Here is a 19825-nt window from a genome sequence, read left to right as displayed (position 1 = left end):
TTCCCTGCTGATGAATCAGGGATAATGAAATACAGCTTACGATAACTTCTGAAAGGCTTATGTACTTTAAAGATCTCAGTTAGGACTCTCCTCCAGAACCCATGAGCAATATGCCAAATGCCAAGGCAGACCTAACAGTTGCACTTCTTTGTTGGTGACCAAACTTTGAAAGGAGCTATTGACACAGAAACATGTAGCAAAGGACATCCTGGAAGGCCTGTGAGAGTGGCATTGATATGTTGCTGGCTTGCCCTTCACCCCTGGAAAAAAATCATTGCACACACTATTCCCCTTAATTTTCAATACTGCTTCCTCTGTCTGTGCTTTCACTTCAATGACAGCTCAATGACAGGCACCTTTCTTCCTGACTCTGTACATTAATTATGTCTTAAATGTGTAAACAACTATAACATTAATGGGGAGTCACCTTGTATAGTTAGTTGCTTTATTGTTCATTGTTTATTTATTTTAAGGAAACCAGACCTTAGATATTTTCTTTAGTATCAGAGAATCCTCATTCCTTCCCATAATGGAAATAATCCTTCCCATCATGGGAAAATGTGGGTTAGGAGACACGAAGGTTGTGACAGCTTCACCAGGGACAGTACAAGCTTTAGGAGATATGAAAAAGGTGACACCAAAATGCTTTGACCTCTGACTGAATCTGGAAGTAAGGCAATGTGATTGGCATTGTCCTGGCTTAAACACAGCTGCCTCAAAAGCCTTCCTTTCTCTTCTGCAATACCCTTAAGGAAATGGGTCAATATCATGGGCATGAACTGTTTGACAGATCCTCAAGACTTGCCCGTTGATGCAAGAGGAGGGTTCTATATTTCTTTGCTTTTTTATGATGTACAAAGAAATGTCCTATAAATTGGGTTTTCCAGTTTCTGGGGAAGAGAATCTGTTTTCTCTCTGCTGGAGACACGGTGAGCACAACAGGGGTTGGATGCTCATATGATGTGCCTGGTAGAGGTGTCAGGAATTCAAGCTTGTTGGAGGCTGCCTGGAGCTCTCTCATGGGTACCAGGAATATCCTCACACTCTAACCTGAAAGCATAAAACTGCCGAATTTTAATAAATGGCAAATTTCTCTCAGCTGTCCATTAGAGCCTGGAATGCCTTGAATTTTTCTGAAGAAGGCTAGACTCTTTGGTGATGTGAACCCAATGTGGTTTTACTGATTCTTGCAGCTAAGCTAGTTTTCTGCCAGTTGGGCAGCATCCTGAAGAGCTTAAAGTAGCCTGCCTACAATTCACTCCAATTCCCCCCATCTTGTGATGACAGGTTTCCACTCATATTTCCATTCTGCAGATGGCCAACAACTTCTGGGCCAGACAAAACTGCAGTTTCTAGGATTGCTCAGATCAGACCTTGACTTGGAGCCAAGTCCTACAGATGTTTGGGGCTTAGGCTTGGGCCATCCATAAACAGATCTACCTACTCAGTCTGGAAGAAGCAGCAATGTTTGAAGGGGTTTGCCACCTGACGGACAAGTAAGAGGAGAAAATACTACTCTGATATGTCCATTAACTCTACAATTACAGAGCTGGGCAGGTCCCTGATATAGGACAAGAGATTCTTGAGGGAGTATGTATATATATTTTTTCTTTTAATGTTTTTCTGGGTTCCCCCACTCCCCTTTGTTTTTCTTGTAACCAAGTCAGGGAAGGAAAAAAAAAAAAAAAAAAAAAAAAAGAGGGGCAAAAGAAATTCCAGAGTGAGCAGGAAACAGCAAGTAAAATTAGCCAAGAATCTTCCAAACAAATGTGTGGCTTACACTTAGGAGAGCTTGGTTTTGTTTACTGTTTGTTTTGAATTTCCAGTCTTTGCCCTCAGATCAAGCCCCAGGAGAAGGGGGAGCCTGGAAGGAGGCCTCAGATGTCTGCACAACTCTTATATACTGTGAAAGGAACCCTGATGAAAGGTTAAGGCAGTGGGATGGATGATACCCAATAAAAGGCATGTGCAGCACTTCTGATTGCTTTTGCTCTGGAATCCTTGTTTCCAGAGAATCTGATCCTCCTTGTGATGGCTAGGAAAGGTGGCTGTGAGGGGAAGGCTAATGCCTGTTAACCTCTTCAGTGCTGTGTTCCCCAGTGTTGTCACCTGCACTGTGGGGGAACCTCAAGGCTGAGACCAGGCAATCTGTATCCATCTGTACTTTGTGTGAGAGGATTCCTTCTCATCTGACAGGCATGATAGAAACACAAAAACACAGAGGAAGGTGCTAGATCTCTCTCACTTGTTAAGCAGCATCCAGACTGGGTGGCTTCTCAGCAATGAATTGATGAACTCTGAACACACTAATTTTCCCATTGGAACTGGCTGCATATGTAAAAATAAGCATCAGCTAAATAAATACTTAAGTGCTTTGCAAGGCTCGGTGAGAAATTCTGATGTCTTAAGGCATAAGTTAACTCTGAGAAGACTTAGAAATAAGTAGCCTGAGAGAGTAAAATTTCTTATTGACTTCCACAAGAGAGGATTTTTACATCCCTTCTTGTTTACAGACTGCTAAGTTTCTGGTCTTGATGACTGCTGAAACCAGGTTCCTCATGTTGATCACTCCCTGGTTTGAAGCCATGTGGTTGTTCCAGTATTTTTGTCCTGTAAACATCTCCAAAAACATGGCACAACACTTTGTCTCTTGTTAAGTAGAGAATGTGATTGTTATTATGCATGGAATTGTCAAACCAATCTGGTGTCTCCAGACTTCACCAAGGATCAGGCAGTTTCACCAAGATGCCATCTTCTTCTTGACAACTGACACAGAGAACGCTAAGACACTTTAAAAAAAAAATCAAAAATACTGTACACAAGCAGAAGTGCCAAAATGCAGGTGAAGTGCATGTCAGGGAATTATTTACAGTGGCTGAAGTATGAAATCTATTGAGGCTGAAGTTAAAATATCAGCTGGGATCGCAGCCCAAGCTTGGTCACAAACAGAATGCATCAAAAAGTTCTGAGGAAATCAGCAGAGGCCCTGCTGAGCAGAGCCAGCTCTTCTGTGGCTGTTCCTTCCTTCCTGGAGATCCAGCAGAGAAAGAATAGCCCCGGGGAGAGAATGAGAGCAGCTGAAGGGAACAAGTGTCATTGCAGTGCACTGCTCAGACAGGTGCACTCCAGCCAGTGATGCCCCCAGGAGCTGGGAGCCCTCACAGCAGAGGCAGGGAGGAGATTTGTGGCAGACCTAAGGTCTACCTTGCAGATATTGTGGGTAGCAAGGCGGTCAGAGTGTATTAGAATATCAGGTGAGTATTGCAGCAGGTGTGAATTGGTGCTTTTCCACTGGTTGTAACAGTTCCATGGAGGGACAGCCTGGATGATGACCTGGTTTGTTGGCAGCACCCTTTAGAATGGCTTAGACCAGGTGGGACCACCTGAGGACAGGCAGTGCAGGAACAGAACTGAGAATTTTGTCACCTTGGTGGCAGTGCCTCTGGCACAGTGGACGGTGCATGTAGAAGCAGCTTGACAAAGGCACTGCATAGGTGCACACCAGTGATGTAGCTCATCAAACACGAGCAGGAGATTCTGTAACCATTGCTTTTATGAGAGCATGAAGCATAAGCTGTATGGGGGGAAGAAGGAGTTCACGTTGTAGGATGCCTGTCTGTTGTTAAATTGCCAGAAGAACATACACTGACTTGTTGGTCCTCTCGGGCTTCCATTTTCTTTTCTCAGCTCTTTGGTGTGTGTCCTGAGACAGGCAACAGCAACACTGTGTTTGTCTGCTGCTGCTGTTGCCTGAGCTTCTGGTGTCCTCCTCCCCACAGATATATCCCCCTTTCCTTGAGAGAAAGGCAGAGATTGATACTGACTATGGACCAGCATGTGTTCCTCATGGTGAAAAGAAGAGTGGGACCTCTTCCATGATCACAGCACATCTGTGATTAGACCTTTCCCTCTCCAGAGTGGACTGGAGGCAGAGCTTGTCCAAAGTGCCTTCATGCACAGCTGCTTGAGCTCACCTCCTCCTGGGTCTGGAAACATTTCTTCAGGACTAATAATGAACAAAGGTGGGACTGTCTCCATGCCCTGGCCTGCTTTGGTCACCCAACACATATCTTTAACTGACCTGGATAAAAAGCAGGAGATGGTCGATTCATCCCATGGACTCAACTGTGACTCCTGATGTCTTTCAACCTACTCCTGTCCTGCAATAAACCTGAATAGAGATTCCAAAAATCTCTGAACTTTACCATAGTGCCTCTGCTCCATCCAGGGTCTTTTCTTCTGTTATCTTTACCTGGAGTTGGAGAATACTCTTGTGTGTAGGAGGAGTCAGAGATGCCTCCCACATGCATGATGCCTTCCCAGGAATGCTAGAAGGAAGGCCATGGAGTGCAGTGCTGTGTGATCTGGTATAGAGCCCTGCAAGCTAAATGAAGCATTTCTTCTCCCCAGGGAACACTCTCATGCTCTGAACAGCAGCAGCACTGTGAGGATAACCCCAGCGTGGGCAGGGGGCTGACTCATCTCTCCAGAAGATTAACACTGTTTATTAATCACTGCTCCTTTGAAGTGAAAAAAAATGGAGAAAACCTCTCGTGGCCAACGTTGTGATTAACCATCTAATTGTTCTACTGGTATGTTTGCTTAAGGGGCTTTCTTTGCTCTGTGTATACTAAGAAATAGTTTCTCATCCTACCGTTGTTTCACCCAGATGATAGTCATTAGCAGTGTACCAGACAGACCCATTGTATAGGCCTTGTCCTGACCTTTTTTCTCCTAAGTCCCTGGGTCCATCTTCAGTGTTGGCAGAAGAATGACAGCTCTTCCAAGTAAAGGCCTCTGTTTGTTCCCAAAACATGCAGGGAGTCAATTCATGGAACAACCAATTCCTTGTCCTTTCCAACTGACCCTCCAGTCATCTTTTTCATCCTGGGAGATGGTGCCACGAGTGATGGAGAGTGTCTCAATATCCTTTTCTGGGAGAAGACCCATCAGGCTGAGCTGCAAGCACTTGCTGAATTGCAGAATCACAGCCTCTCCCGCCAGCTCTGAGCATGCACATTCCAGATACGGCGCGTGTTAGAGCAGAGGATTGTGGAGGGAGCTGGCACACCTGGCCCTAGCTGTGGGGTTGTCTTCTCTTCAGTGCACGTGGGTTTGCAAAGGGCCTTAAACCTTGTTGGTGCTCTGTGTCTCCTAGACTCTGCTTGTCTGTGCTTGAAATACAAGACCAAGCTTAAGTCTTGGGACCTGGCAGAGGACACATGGGTGAGCTTTAGTTTGATCTGCAGTACAAATAAGGAAAAATCACATTTTCTTTGCCTGTTTTGATATTTATGTATCGGTGAATGTGGGAAATCAGGAGAAGCGCATCTTGGCTAGCAAAACATAAAAGAGAATGGGATCAGTGGAGGACAGCTAGTTCTGGAAATTTTTGTCTTATCACGCATTTCAGACGAGGTTCAGCTAAATGTTCCATTCCAGGTACAGATCCCATGAAAATACATTTCAGGAACATTTCAAGCCATTTCTTACTATATCCAACCAACTAAAAAAAAAAAAAAAAAAGGAAGCTGTGAAATGAGAAGTAGCTCAAAGCCAGGGAAGACCTATTCAATCTCACTGCCATTGCTGTTTCCTTCCATGCACCAGTGCACGTGGTGAGCTTTGCAAAAGCACACATTTCCTTAACCCTGCTCCTGTGGAAGTCTATGCAAGTGTCGGTGTGTTTGGCACCAGACCCCGGAGCACCTCAAATGCTCCTCTATGTTGTGCACAGTGGTTGATTTCAAGGAATGTGTTTCCATGCTCTGGGCACCTGTGTTGCAGCTCAAGTGTGGCGAGAGGCTGCTGTGCTGTGTGATGCTGCGAGGCTGTGGGCTGCAGCTAGAGGGGGTGAGCAGGCAGAAGATACTCCAAGCTAAAATTTCACACTCAAAAGCTCTTTGTCTTGCCCCTCTCTATCCTCCTTCCCCTGATATCAGGTGGTACCTGTGTACCTGCCTCCAGTGGACTGCTACACATGCAGGTTTATGTCTGTGTGTGTGTCTGGGCATGTGTGATGTAGCTCAAAATTATCATGACTTAGTCTGGTTTGTGGCCAGGCATAATGTGAGGTCTCAGCTGGTGGCTGAGGCTAAAGGGCAGGAGGTGTTGTGCACCCATCATGAGTAAACGGCCCTTTCCTCAGAGATCCTGCAGTCCAAGGGTATGGTGAGGAACAGCAGATGGATACCACAAACACACGGGCACTGTGGTGGGGGAGGAACACAAAATAACACCGAGATAATTAAGATGAATTATTAATGACTCCAGTGGGTGAGAAGAGGCCTCTCTTCTCACTGAACACTCTCACTGAACGTTTGCTGGTGATGCTTCACAGGAGCCTTGGCAGAGGTGGACAATAGATACACTGTATTTTAGTCTTGCTCATCATTCACACTGCTAAATTTCTCAGTCCATGCTTGTGGCAGTTCAGCTATAATATTATAATGTAGCTAGGCTGTAAGGATGGTGTAAGTCTGTTGCATTCTGTATGGAATGCAAACCCAGCAAACTGAAACACTGGTCCCTAAAGGAATTTCGATCTCGTAGGATTTGGCCCAACACCCACTGAAGTCAGTGAGCGCTTGACCCTTACGGGATTTGGGACAATCCTAGAATATTCAAGTGGGCTCCAAACTGAGCAAAACAATTGAGATATGCATTTAAAATAATGAGAAGAGATGCTTTGTATGAAATGCATTGAATACATTTCTGTTTGCATGCATGCATTTTTACTGTATGAAATCAGATTGGGATTATCTCTGCTGCATCTGTCTTAACATGTGGTGTATTTTACACTGGACTGATCAGTTACATGATTAAAATACACTGTAAATACACAGCAGGCTTCACACTAGTATGGTTTTGAAGTGATTTTTAACCCCAGTCTTTTTGGTTTGTTGATATTTGTTTCCTGAGTTGGCTCAGTTTGTCTCATGAAGTCCCTTCCATCATTTTTGTGGTAGTCTAGTGGCCAGCTTGTCCTAGAGATCACGCAGCTTCGCCCCACTCAGACAGGTTGGATGTTGGTAGAAGTGGAGCACATGTGTCAGCTGCCCTTGGAGTGGATGAACACAAAACCTTGATGCTGCTGGGCTGGCAGGTTCCACCGCCATGGCTTTCCCTCAGAAGTAAAAGAATGCAGGGAGAAAAGATACAGAAGGTGCCAAGGAAAGATTTCCTGCTTCACCACACACAATTTGGTTGTGTGTCTGCTCTGTGTAAAAGGCTTGTGCAGAGAGGTGGCCAGGTGGGATTTCTGATCGTTTGACTCTGCTCTGGAGAGGGTTTTGTATGCACAACCTTGGACTGCTCTCCTGAGTGAGCTCAAATTGTTACAAACTCATTTCCAATAAGTCTCTACATCTAAGGCTGGGGTTGCTCTGACAACAATTCTGGGTGGATCACCTGTGACAACTGACCCTGGAGCCCATGGCTCTGGAAGGACAAGACTCTGTTGTTAGAGCTGGAAGCTGAAGTCCTTTCCTCTGGCAGTAGCAGCTGCCTCATTTAAGAACCCCTGTGAAACTCAGAGGGATGAAATCTTCACCTGGCCAGCAGGAGTTATGCTGCAAGAGTTCACAGGGACTGGATCCAGCCTGATGTCCACAGATGCTGCATGTGTGCTCACTGTTTGGATGGCCAGTTGTGTCTGAGGTGAAAGCTTTGTGTGTAAAATGGGTGCACGTCTTCAAAAGGAGCTTCTCTGATTTACTTTCTTCAGTGCCTAGCTGTTTGTTGAATCTATTATCATGGCTTATATTTTCACATGTCTGGAGGTCAGTGAAGATGGATTTGTGTGCACGTGATATACCAAAGGGAAATATTTACAGCTGTTGTCACACACATGCAAAAAAACCTTGTGCTCCTTTTCCAGCAGAGCTTTTCAGACAGCCAGACTCGGCATGAGGATTCAGAGAAGGATGCTGGCTCTGGTGCCAAACTTGTGGTTTCCTTTAACTCATTTTGCAGGGCCTCTTTTTGCTGGCTAGAAAGCCTTCACTTGAAATACAATTACCCAGATGTAGAGAAGAGTCAAAGCCCAGCCATACCAGAAAAGGGGAAACTTCCTCACATTACCCCTTCACCATCAACAGTGGCACATTTTTGAAGCTTTCCAGATACAGAGAGAAAGCCTTGGGCTGGACACCTGTGCAAATGCATAGTAGCAGATATCCACAGACTTCAACAGAGCTTTGTTCTGAGTCCTCTGCCACAAAGAAGAGTAGGTAGATGTAGGGTCAGGTGTAATCTCAGTGCAATGCAAATTAGTAGCTTCATTATGTCAATTGAGAAAAATCAGTGGAGAATCTGATTTTTTTGTGTGCACCTAATTGATGGTGAGAGTGTAGTGAACTTTCTCTTAAAAACTGTCTGCTTTTGTTAGCTCTTACTTTCATTCTGATCTGCTATCCTTTAAAAAAATCCTAAAAAAAAAATCTATTTTTTGTGATGTATTGAGAGGCTGGTCTCTTGAGATGTTTTCAGCATTTCTGGTTCTTTCCTTCACTTGTTCCATTCATTCAGTACTTCACCTGTATTGCCTCTTCTTAATTTTCTCCCCTGCTTCTCATGTACCTCTTTATTCTTTTACAGCATTCAGAAATGCAAAATTCTGGAATTAATTGAAGTGAAATATTTCTATAGAATGGACCGACATATACATGAATCTTTGTACAGCAGAGTTTTTCTAAATCACATTATTTTCCCCCTCTGCTTTCTTCCTGGGTCTTCACTCAGCAATAAACCCAGTGGTTACTTCTTCACTGGGGCTAAGTGCCCATCCACTCTCAACCAAATCTTGAGAAGAGGCTGTTGACAGTGGAGGGCCATGCCAGGAATCTGGAGCCAGGGTATCACTTTCTTCTTTTCTGTCTGGACATGCTAGAAAATAAGTACTTACTGTGATGATAGTATTGAATTCTAAATATGAGTCAAGAACACCATGGAGCTGGAAACAGTTGTTTTCCTTCATCTCCGTAAACAAGAAAATCAGTGTAACCCTGAATTGCTGGATGATGGAGGGGGTCTGAGCTGCTGGTCATGGTGGGTGGTGGTGCTCTCTGGTCTGCAGACAGCAGCTGCTAGTGGAAGAAGGGCTGGTGTCCTTTGTCCTCATTCATTCACAGGGGCAGCCCTGAAGGCCATGTAGAGACATGGTGGGCACACAGTTGTGCCTGTTTGCTCAGGGAAGAGGTGTCCCCATCACAGAGGGTACTGCCACCTCTCTGAACCCTTCGCTCCCTGCCCCCAGCCCAAAGGGCCTGTGGAGCACCTCATGACACAGAGATACTCCCTTGTGAGAAAGCACTGAGAGTTCCCATCTATCACCCCAGCAGACTTCAGCTTTGCTTGCCTTTTCTGTGGCAGCAGGAGGCAGAAAGGTCTCTAGCCCATGGGAGGTGATGAATGGGTTAGGAGGGGTTCAGTGCTTGGGAAGGGGGCTGTGTGGTGCTTGCTCTTGGGAACAAGGAGACCATCCTAGTTTAGGGGTTTAGACAGGATTGTCAAGGGTCTGTCTGCCAAATCTTTGGAGAGGGACAGTGGCTTTACTGGTGAGGGACTATGTTTGCTCCTGAGAAGGGCTTATTTAAGTGGTGGAGCTCACTCACACTAACATCTTTCATCACTGTCTAGGCGGGGATCATTGAAGGTTTGTGGCTATGGGAGTAGTAGTTGAGGAAGAGGATGATGTGGCTGTACCTTTGTTTTCAAAAGAGTAAGATAATGGTTGTTCAGACAATTGAAAGGCTGATGAAGCACAGGGGTGTGACTAGAGGAAGGTACAGTGGATGGATATTCCTCTACTGAGGGTCTCTGGCAGAGGCCATGTAGACCTGGATCATGCTGGAGTTCATGGGCGAGATGATTTGTAGGCTGGAGCTGCCACTGAGACAATTGTCTCCAGCTGATGTGTTAGAGAGGCAATGACTCTGCCAGTGTGATGGAGCTCTCCAAACAAGTAGGAGACTACAAAGAGGAGGTGTGCCACTTGGGGGAAGGACCCGTACTCGTGTGATGATGGGGGAAAGGGATTGCTAGTGGAGGAGACCTAAAAATAAAAGCTGGTTTTACTGAAGAAGTGAAAGAAGTGGAAACAAAAGAGATGTCAGTAGAGAGGAGCAACTAGCCCCCACTAGAAGAGAGATGTAACCCACAATGAGAGCTGAAGAATGGTGCTAAAGAAGGAACATGAACCCAGAGAAATGGGGTGTTGGAGACAGAGCAGAGTATCTATAGTTTCAGGAAAGAAAGTCAGGTAAATAAGCGTGTGGTAACAGATATGTGTCAGTAGGTAGAGGAGAGAAAGAAAGGACTGATGCTTATTTGCAAGGGTGATATGTAGTAAAATAGTGCCTGGTCTGTTTGGGATACGGAGTTGGATCAGCTAGAGACAGCTGAAATCTACCTATGTAAAATGTTGTCAGTCTGTAAAAAATAGTAGGAGCTTGAATTAATCACACCAGTTACAAAAGTGTGGATCTTGGAGTAAAAGAAAGGAGGGTGAAACATAAATACTGTTGAATGTGATTGCTTACTCAGGAAAGTCGGAGATGGAATATAATCATGTCTGTGTATGCAGAAATATTGCTACATTTTGGTGAAGAATCTGGTAAGGATAGCATAGATGACAACAGGCTATGAGTTGGTCAAAATAGTTTTGGCTATAAGTTTCTAGCACTGAGGTTGTGGTGGCTTTGATTTCTCAGGTGTAGATTAAAAAATTACAATAAGCTATTATGAGTAATGGCTGATGAATTATTTCTTCAGATTGTTCTTCCTCTTTCAGTTAATTTTGGTACTGCTTCTTTTTGGTGAAGAAACTAGAAAGTTATAGAATGGACCATGAGTTGATTAATTTTGAAATGAAATGGAAGAGTAAATAAAATTATCCTTGCAGCTCAGTTTATTGATTTCAGAAGGATGAACTTCTCGTAGAGGTGAATGTGCTCAGCTGGGTTAAGGGGATCAGCCACTCAGATGTGGAGGGGTTCTCTAAGTACAGGGTGCTGCAGCTATTGGGAATCTGGGCATCAGAAAAGGGCAGGGGGCCAACCAAGCAAGGGTTTCTGTGCTTAAATTAACAGAAAAGGAAAAAAGCACGTGCTGGTTAGCTATGAAGAATATTTGCACTAGACAAAAGGATATGCATGAGTTTCCTAAACAGTCAAGAAATCAGATTCTGGGATTGTTTGTTGACACCAAAACCAGTTTTTCATTTGTTCTTTGAAGAAAATAAAAATCAGGGAGGATTATATGGTAGTTGGTTCATACAATAGACTTCATTCAAAAGACAGAATTTAATGACCCAAGACCAATCTGTCTGTCTGTGGTCTTAAGATGAAGAGATGTTTGCAAATATGCAAGTTGTATGGTTCAGGATGGAGACAATGTTTAGGCTATTGTGTACAAGGGGGAGATGAAAGCAGACATGCATAAATAAAATCTGTTGGGGGGTCCTGGCTGAGCATTGCCTGCTGCAATCATTCTCCAGCCGCAGGCAGCAAGTCAATGCTCAAGACTCAGAAGTCTCCCTGGCTAGCAGCCATTTTATTAATAGATGGGGCCCTCAGCTTTACTCTATCTGCACAGATTTTTTTTTCTTGATCCCCTTTTTGTCTGTGTTTGCTGTGTGACTCAGTACCCCACATCTGAAATGGCTGCAGGTGCCCCAGACATGCTGTGGCTGTTTGAAGTCAGGCAGTCTCTGAACAGATTATACAAAGATGAAGGCACTTCTTTGACAGAGAGCAGTTTGTTCCTACTCTCCTCACCACAGTGGGGCTTTCCCTCTGGGAGGAGGTTTAAGAGAGGCCTCCTGTGAGGAACAGGTGATGAGCTGTCTCCCATGAATGTCTGCAAAGTGGCAGTTGTGGCATCTTCTGGATTTTTTTGAGGGAGGCCTTTAATGTGGCAATGATGCACAATGTGAGATGGCAGAACACTAGAGAAGTAGTGACTGTTAGCCAGTCACTGTTTGGTCTTGTGGTCCCTGTTGTCATTGTTTATTCACACATCAACTTATTTTGGGTGAAGAAAGATCTAACTCATGTGAGTGCAGCATGTGCCAACAGAGGAGCAGAAGTCTGCACTGTATTTGTGCTGTGTTTGCATTTTAACTTCTTGCACTAATCTTTCTTAAGAAGTTTCTATTCTTCTCTGCTCCATTTTCTGGTTCCTCAAGGAACTGCTTTAATAAAATACATGACCCGCAGTCAGTCCTACATAGAGTGACTTTGGCTGCTCTCCATGAAAATCTTCATTTCTCATGAACTGTCACCAGGGGAGTGTGACAGATATATCTGTCACAGGGAACTGGTCTGCCTTTGGCAGCTGTGACTGGTGGCTGCCATGGCTTGGGTCAAGTGCTTGTTCCTCTGACTCGTGCACCCGTGCCTATTGTGTAGGCTTACGGGAGAGCCAACCTGCTCGTTGACATCTGGTAAAGAATGACGAGAGGGGGACTAATTTCTTGGGAGAAGCCATCTCTGGAGTTTTCCTGGGCTCAACCCATAGTGCTGCACCTCTTGCAATTGTCTCGTAGCATTATTACATAGCTACAATGACTCATCAGGGGAGATCTTGCTGCAAGTGCTTGGTGTTTCCTGGTCCAGCTTCTTTTCTACTAGGAGCTGTTTAGAAGGTGAATAGGGAACATGTGCCAAGTATCCAACTGTATCCAGGCCGATCACTGATGGGGAGACTGGCCCCTGTGAAACTTGCCTGCTGTACCTTAAGCTCTTGAGGATTTCTGGTTTAATTTGGAGCGAGGAGGCTGTTCAGGCACGTGCTTTGGGCTCCAAACTGGTAGGAACTGGTAGAAACAAAGTTTCCCAGTACCAAACAGTGGAATAGTTGCAGCAGAGAACTTGCCACTCTACCAGTGTGTTCAGCTAACAGTCGTGACAGTGTCTGCCTTAGAAGTAGGTCATGAATACATCTGCTGACTTGAAGTGTCCCAGCAGATTTTTGTGCTGCTCGCCTTGGAAGAGGTGAGGTAATGTATCCTCTTTGTGTCAGCCGGTCTAGTTTGTAACATGTACCACAGTGCTGCAGCCCAGGTGTCCTGAGTGGAACTCAAAGGCTGCTGTTCCCCAACAGGTCAGCAGCACAGAAGCACAGTTTTGATCCCTGTCTTGAGCAGAGAGAAGGCTGTTGCCAGGAGTCAATTATTTAAAGCATTCTCCTGGGTCACTACAGGCTGCTCTTGCTGCAGCTTTCTTCTGTGCTCTTCTCCTTTGGCTTTGAATAACATTGCTTGCAATTGCTGGCCTTCACCTTAGTGCTTCACAGACTGTCACATTAATGTTTGGCCTTTTAAAAAGAAAAAAAATAAAGTCCCTCAGTGCTTCTTTTTCCCTTTGAATTCTAACTAAAAGTTACACTGAAAGTTTAACTGGAAGGAAAAGTGGGGTGGTGTGTTTATACAAAAAGATGGCAAAAAAGCGTATTACCGATAGATTTGCTAACTGTCCTCCTCATGTTAAGGTTGCATTAGCAATACTTTGTATCTTTAAATCAATGAGGAGTTTGAATGCATAGTCCCAGAACAAACCTGTATTCTCCTGCCAAAACACTGAAATGCAGAATGTGTTCCTGCCAGTTACATGATACTTCTTTCTGTGTCTTTGAGCTTTATACTATCACTCATTGTCATGAAATGGTATCCTTTTCAATTCCAAATAATTTGGCAGGCCTGCAATCACTGGCTTTTCCTCATTCTTGGATTATGGTGATGCTGCTTGGAGAATGTGCTATGTCTAGTAAAAGTCAAGTACTCCCTCCTTTTAGTTTGTCTCCAGATGTGATAAGAGATGTTTTTCTTTTATCTTCCTGCCTGACACAGTCATTCTGCGGTGGTGGTGTGGGAGACACCACTGAAAGGGTTAAGTGGCTTTGAGTGCTTGCCGAGGTCCCAATTCTAGGCTGCTCTAAGTGACGAATTCTGGGTCACTAACAATGGGAATTGTTCTGAATAATCTGATAATGTTCTCCTCGGTTGTGTTGCTTTGTTTCAGGGTGTTGTCACTTCATATCTGTCTGGAAGTGAGGTAGTGGAAGGAGTTCTGGAATAATTCAAAACTTTTCCTTTGCTCTTTATCCGAAATCTTTGGCCTGTGCTGTTGTGTGCTGGGATGCCCAACCCTCCTGAAATGCAATGGGAATTCATTCTCCTCTCTCCCTTCAAACAACTCAGGCATCTGAGAGAGAGATTTTTATTCAACTTTCTTTTGATTTGCATGCATCTGGCCCGTCAGAGTAGTCTGTAATGACAATGTTCTCAGTGCCAGAGAAACATCATCTCTGGGAAGGAACATAAAACATGTGGTGAGTGCCACAAACATCTACTAGATCAGACAATTCTTACAGCATTCCTTTAGAAAATACTTCTCATAATTTGACTCAAAAGAATATGTCTTTGTTACTTGGAGCCATCTGATATCTCCTCTGATCCAATGATTGTTTTAAACTTCAAAAGCTCTTGTATTCCACCTGGCTGGGAAGGGTGGGAGTTTAACTCTTTTGTCTTTGTGCAGCACTTAAGGACAGTCAAAATGTTTCCCCTGTAACCTCTCACTGAAACCACTGGCTCAACCAGATCCACCTTGAGTCATTTATTTATTTTTAGTTCATGTGACTCTGAGGCCTGGTGGCTTCACAATGGGCAAAGGTTTTGGAGTTCAAAAGGCAGACCCATGTCTAGGAAAAAAACTTGTCAGCTGGAGGCCAGATTTTTCCCCAGCCTTAAATGAGTTTTGCACAGTAGTCACTGTCAATTTACACAGTAGGGTTAGTCCTGGGACAAGTTATTAGCCATTGCACTCAGATTGCTGAGACGTTTTGCAGCCCTTCATGGCGTGTTCTCAGGATATATATGAATGTTTTTTGATGTTCTTATCTGGGTGTGCGACTAAGAGAGTTCAGGTTTTGCTAGGGAAGGGGAAATACAGGAGAAGCAATCTGATTTACAGGTGGTTTTGGCTCTTCTAGACATGCATTTTGAGTGCATTGGAGTTATTACATCTGAATGCTTTATTGCTTGTCAGCTGAGCAAAGGTAACTGAGCCCCAGGGGTGAGGCTATATGCACTAGCTCTGCTCTCACCAAAGCCCCTTTCCTCAGAGTTCCCTTTAGGTTCGTGTTAGAAGCTCTAAATCTTTACTGGTCTATCTGTCCTCCCCCAAGCTGCTTTATGGCACTTAGACCCAAATCCTGCCCTTGATGCTGCATGTGAGCTTACTGCAAACCTAAGCTGCTCTTAGCTTTGCTCACTGGAAGCTGGCAGATTACGACCTGCCAAGAGACAGTATGAACAGTCCTCAAAGCTTGGACTGTGCTTTATTCTTCTCTCAAGAAAGCACAGAGTATGGAAAGACAAGGGGGAGTCATGGATCTCATAAAATATATCTCCTCTTTGGCTTGGATTATAATAACAACATGTCTGAGTCACCACATGGTACACTGATATGAAGCAACTGCCTGCAGAAAAACCAAAGCCATGCATTTTTTCTGAAAAATGAGGGGGAAAGAAGAAGAAAAAAACCATTTATTTTCATTCTTTTGGCTAGCCTAATTTTCTTCTATTTCTCATTAACCTTTAGAAAATAAAGCTAGCTTTCCTGAGGGAAAATAGCACTTCTTTGCCTCACCCCACTAGAGCTGCCCTGCAGCAGCCAAATTTAGCTAAAGGCATGCAGTGGTTTCTAGGCCCACTGAGCTGAATCTACTTCTGGTCTGCAGGGGTCCTGCCTGTGTACCCCACAAAAGCTATTGCTGAGACTATGGAAAACTGTCCATCTCTCGAGCAGGATGTAAAGTCCCCTGGAGGACAGTGTATCCACTAGGAGTGCTGAATGGATTTCTTGTTCACGATTGCTGTTCGGATCCCAAGACCACAAAGAGATACCATATCCCTTTCAAGTTCCAAGCATGGAGTTCCGTTCTAGCCTCAACCTTTGAAGTTGCTTATCTGGGCGTTCTGCCCTCTGAGGAGAAGGTGATGAGCACCCCCAGAGGTTGGCTTGTCCCAATTTGCATGAAGCATCCAAGCCAAGTTGGACTTCATTTCTCCAGAGCCTGTAACAGGAGACTATCATAAACTCATATTTTTGCCACCTAGAGATAGATGTGATTGAATACCACACAAATTTGGTGGCTTCTGAAAGTGGTTTCTCTTGTGGTTTAGTGATCACAGGTCTCCTTATCTTGTATCTTCACAGAAGATGAAATTTTAAACTCCAATTTCTTTATCTCCAGATAACCACAGATGTGTAACAGATGGCTGGATTTTCATCTAGGGTGATGCAAAGAAATCAAAGAGTAGAATCACTTGGGTTAGAAAGTGACCCATAAGGTCATTGAGTCCAACCATTAACCTAACACTGCCAAGTCCACCACTAAACCTAAGTGCCACATCTGCACGGCTGTTAAATACCTCTAGGGATGGTGACTCCAGCCCTTCCCTGGGCATTGATGACCCTTTTAATGAATTTATTTTTCTCACAATTCAATTTAAACCTCTCCTGGTGCAACCCAAGGATGTTTCCTCTCATCCCATCACATTTTACATGGGGGAAGAGATTGATATCCATGTTTAAGCTTTAAAGGAGGCCATTAGAAACATGCAATGTAACTGAGTTTGTGTACAGAACTGTGGACAAGTCTGTGTTTTGTGCTTGAGACTGTGTACAGAATTTCTCTGCTCCCCAGCACAAAGCAGCGTGTGTTTTGACAGCCTGGAAAACTGGGAACGTGGCATGAAGATGCGCCAAAATGGCATTTTAGATACATGATTTGGTTCTGGTACTAAGCCACTATAATGGCTTGGTTAAAATGTGGAGGGCTGCTTCTGTGAGGTACCTGGAGAATGCAGTCTAGTGTTAAACTATGTCCTCTGCTTGCTTCACATCTGGCCCTGCCTGGAGGCACTCAATGCCATGCACTGGTGGTACTTCATCTCCTTACGTCTCTCTGAAGTGTGTGGTGGCATGTGATATTTTAGGAATGGCCCATGTGGCCCAGCATAAAGATTTGAAAAAGGGCTTGATTGTGGTCTAGGAGCACCACAGCCATGTTAGTGGAAGACCTTCCCTGGGATGAGTAGATCTTTCCAGAGGTACCCATGTTGATGCCTCTCCCCATCTTTTCTTGAAGAACAAGATGTAGAGCTCATCAGAAGGATTTCAGCAAACAGAGGTTTTGTCAGAAATTGCAAACCTGTCTTTCCATTGAGGACTATTTCAGGAATATTTCAACCCGGATGATTTCCAGTGAGGCAAATGGAAAAGCGTTGACATATGCCATCCCAAGGGGTGCTCACTGGCCAAGCTTTCCAGAGGCTTTCATGCTTGCTGGGTAATTGGTTTTCCAGGCTCTGGGATCTCATAAGTAGGGTTCATCCTACCTGTCTTCCTCCTCCATGCAAAATGATGGGATGCATCAACCTCTGGTTGTACCTGTCTGCTTATATTAATCACAATAGGAATTTGCCTGGTTTACAATAGGCACCTAATTTCTGGGCCTTAAAGTTATTCACAGATCCCTCACCACATGCCCAAATCCTGCATAGGCAAGATGGAGAAAAAGGGGATGAGGAAGAGGTCAGTGCTTGCTTGTGGGGAGAGATGAACCTCAGTTTTCTGTGAGTCAGAGACTTGTCCGTGGCTGTGGTTGTGTAGGCGCATAACTTGCTTAATAGCTGAAAGCACGAATAATTTGTAATATGTAGTAACAACAACTTTATTGGTCAGCATGCTTGCAGATATATGACAGATGGTATCTTTCCTGTAAGCCACTAGATGGTGATCTTTATATTTGTTAGCCACGTGCCTAGGTAGGCGAAGACACTACTTATTATAGAAGACTTTTTTTTTTTTTTTTTTTTTTTTTCACCACAAAGAGACCTCAGTGCACCACCTACAAGGAAAATGGACATGGACCCATTTGGCTGAAACCAAAACAATTTGCTCTTACTGTAAGAATGGAAAGAGAAATTGCTTTTGGTCAATGTTTGAATGGAGAGGGGACTGGTGATCTGCTCCCATCCTTCATCTGCAAATCAGGCTCTGCTCATTTGGAGTGTCAGTGTCATCTGAAGTGTGCTGGTGTTGCCCTGCTGGGTTCAGCCATCTGGACTGCCCCTTTGCAGGGTCTGGTTGCAGTTGGGTGCATACAGTGGTTGTAGGTTCACGGACAACACCTGGAGATTCCATACACTCAGAATCTCTTATTTTGGCTTGCCTGCCTGGTAGTTACCCTTGGGAAGCAGACAAGTGGAACTGAGTTTGTTTTAATCAAAAGGTAACCATGGCAATGTTTGTATTGGAAACACCTCAACAGGGGTGCCTCCACGCTGATGTTTGTACTCAGACCTGAAGTGCTGTGTGTGTCTTGGGCAGGTTCTGACGTGGCCTTCTTGATCACAGACTAATGTAGGTTGGAAAAGACCTCCAGAGGTCATCAGTTCAAGCCCTTGCAGAACAGGGCATAAATAGTTGAGGTTGCTCACAGCCTTATTGCCCAGTCCAATTTTGAGCTTCTCTTGAGGATGGAGATCCCACAACATCTCTGAACAGCCTGTTCCAGTGCTTGACTGCTTTACTGGCCTTAAATGTGCATCTTTTTTCCTAAAATCTAGCTAGATTTTCTCCCATTGAAACCTGCATTGTTCAAGCAGAAAACTACCTTTGAGTAAGCAGTGCATAAATTTTAGAGTGTCTGGTGTAAATGAAATGACATCTCATTTCAGTACTGTAGTCACTTAAGTTTAAAAGTAATGTTGAATTATTGGCCCTTCTTAATGGGGTGCTAAGGATCTGATTTATCATCGCCCTGTACTGTGAGGCATTATTTGTGGCAGTTGAAAATATTTCTGGTGGCAGATTTTAAATGCACCGTGTGTCAAGGAGACAGGGCAAGAAGCCCTGAGAGAAGCTGCTGCATCAGTTGAATCCATACCAAATTTCACAAAGACTTGGGGTGGGGGGATTGAGGGATCCTTTGTAGAGTGCAGTGCTGTTTGCTGTGTTTTTCCATGATGTCTGCTTTTTCTGGTTCTGGTCCAGGCTGTATGTAGAAGTTGCAAAGTGTAGCACAAATGGGCCCCTGTTATGATGCCTCTTCTTTCCCCAACCTGGTGGCAGACAGTAAAGGCTCTGAGAAGGGTGGTGCCAGCTAGTCTTGTAGCACAAGAGGACAGTGAGGTTAGCAGGAGTGCTTCTCTGGGGAGGCCTTTATTTCAAGGGAGCAACACACTGAGCAGTAAGCACTTGGAGTTACTGTCTCTTGACCAACCTGTCCTGCCAAGGGTGCTGAAGCTCAGCCAGAAGTGTGGCTGCATCACTGCACTCCCATATGAGGAGAAAGCCATGGTTTGCCAGGGCTTGCAGCAGTGGCCTCAAGATTTGTGTTGTCTCTTGGAGGAGAGGGCAATTGCTGGAACACTTTAGAGAACACATCAACCTGCAGGATGCCTGACTTCTCTGGGTGTGAAAGGTAGTGGAAAACTTGATGGGCAGACCAAAGAACAGGCTGGTCTGATCCTTTCAAGGTACATTGTCTCTCCAGAAGTTTTCCAACTGCATTTCTGCTGCAGTACATGTGTAGACTTCTATAAAGGAGGGCTTGTTAGCTTTTCCCAGGCAGCTGGATGTTCCAAAAAGCTTGCCTCTCCCTTCCCCCACACTAAGATGACTAACCTTATTCCAGTGAAATCACGGTCAGTGTGACCAGAGAAGATACAACACAGACAGGACTGTTCTGGTATAGGTAAGGCTCAGCCAGTACCCACAACCAGTCTGTGTGAGAAGGGCTTGTATGTGCC

The 19825-nt window shown here is 44.6% G+C and overlaps 1 long non-coding RNA gene across 5 annotated transcripts in view; it reads left to right on the top strand.

The window, feature by feature from the left end:
• LOC134551071 (uncharacterized) overlaps positions 1-19825 on the top strand; it is a 73213-nt gene that overhangs the window by 14971 nt on the left and 38417 nt on the right. For 2 of the 5 annotated variants that reach the window (XR_010080516.1, XR_010080513.1), the window contains exon 2: positions 4411-4592. The exons of the other annotated variants lie outside the window; for them this stretch is intronic. This is a non-coding gene — a long non-coding RNA (uncharacterized LOC134551071). The remainder of the gene's footprint in view (positions 1-4410; positions 4593-19825) is intronic. 5 annotated transcript variants of the gene reach the window in all.

This window comes from Prinia subflava, chromosome 5 (assembly GCF_021018805.1).
Source record: "Prinia subflava isolate CZ2003 ecotype Zambia chromosome 5, Cam_Psub_1.2, whole genome shotgun sequence".
NCBI lineage: Eukaryota > Metazoa > Chordata > Aves > Passeriformes > Cisticolidae > Prinia > Prinia subflava.
Note: the sequence above shows the minus strand (reverse complement) of the source record. Positions and strands in the feature narration are given on the sequence as shown.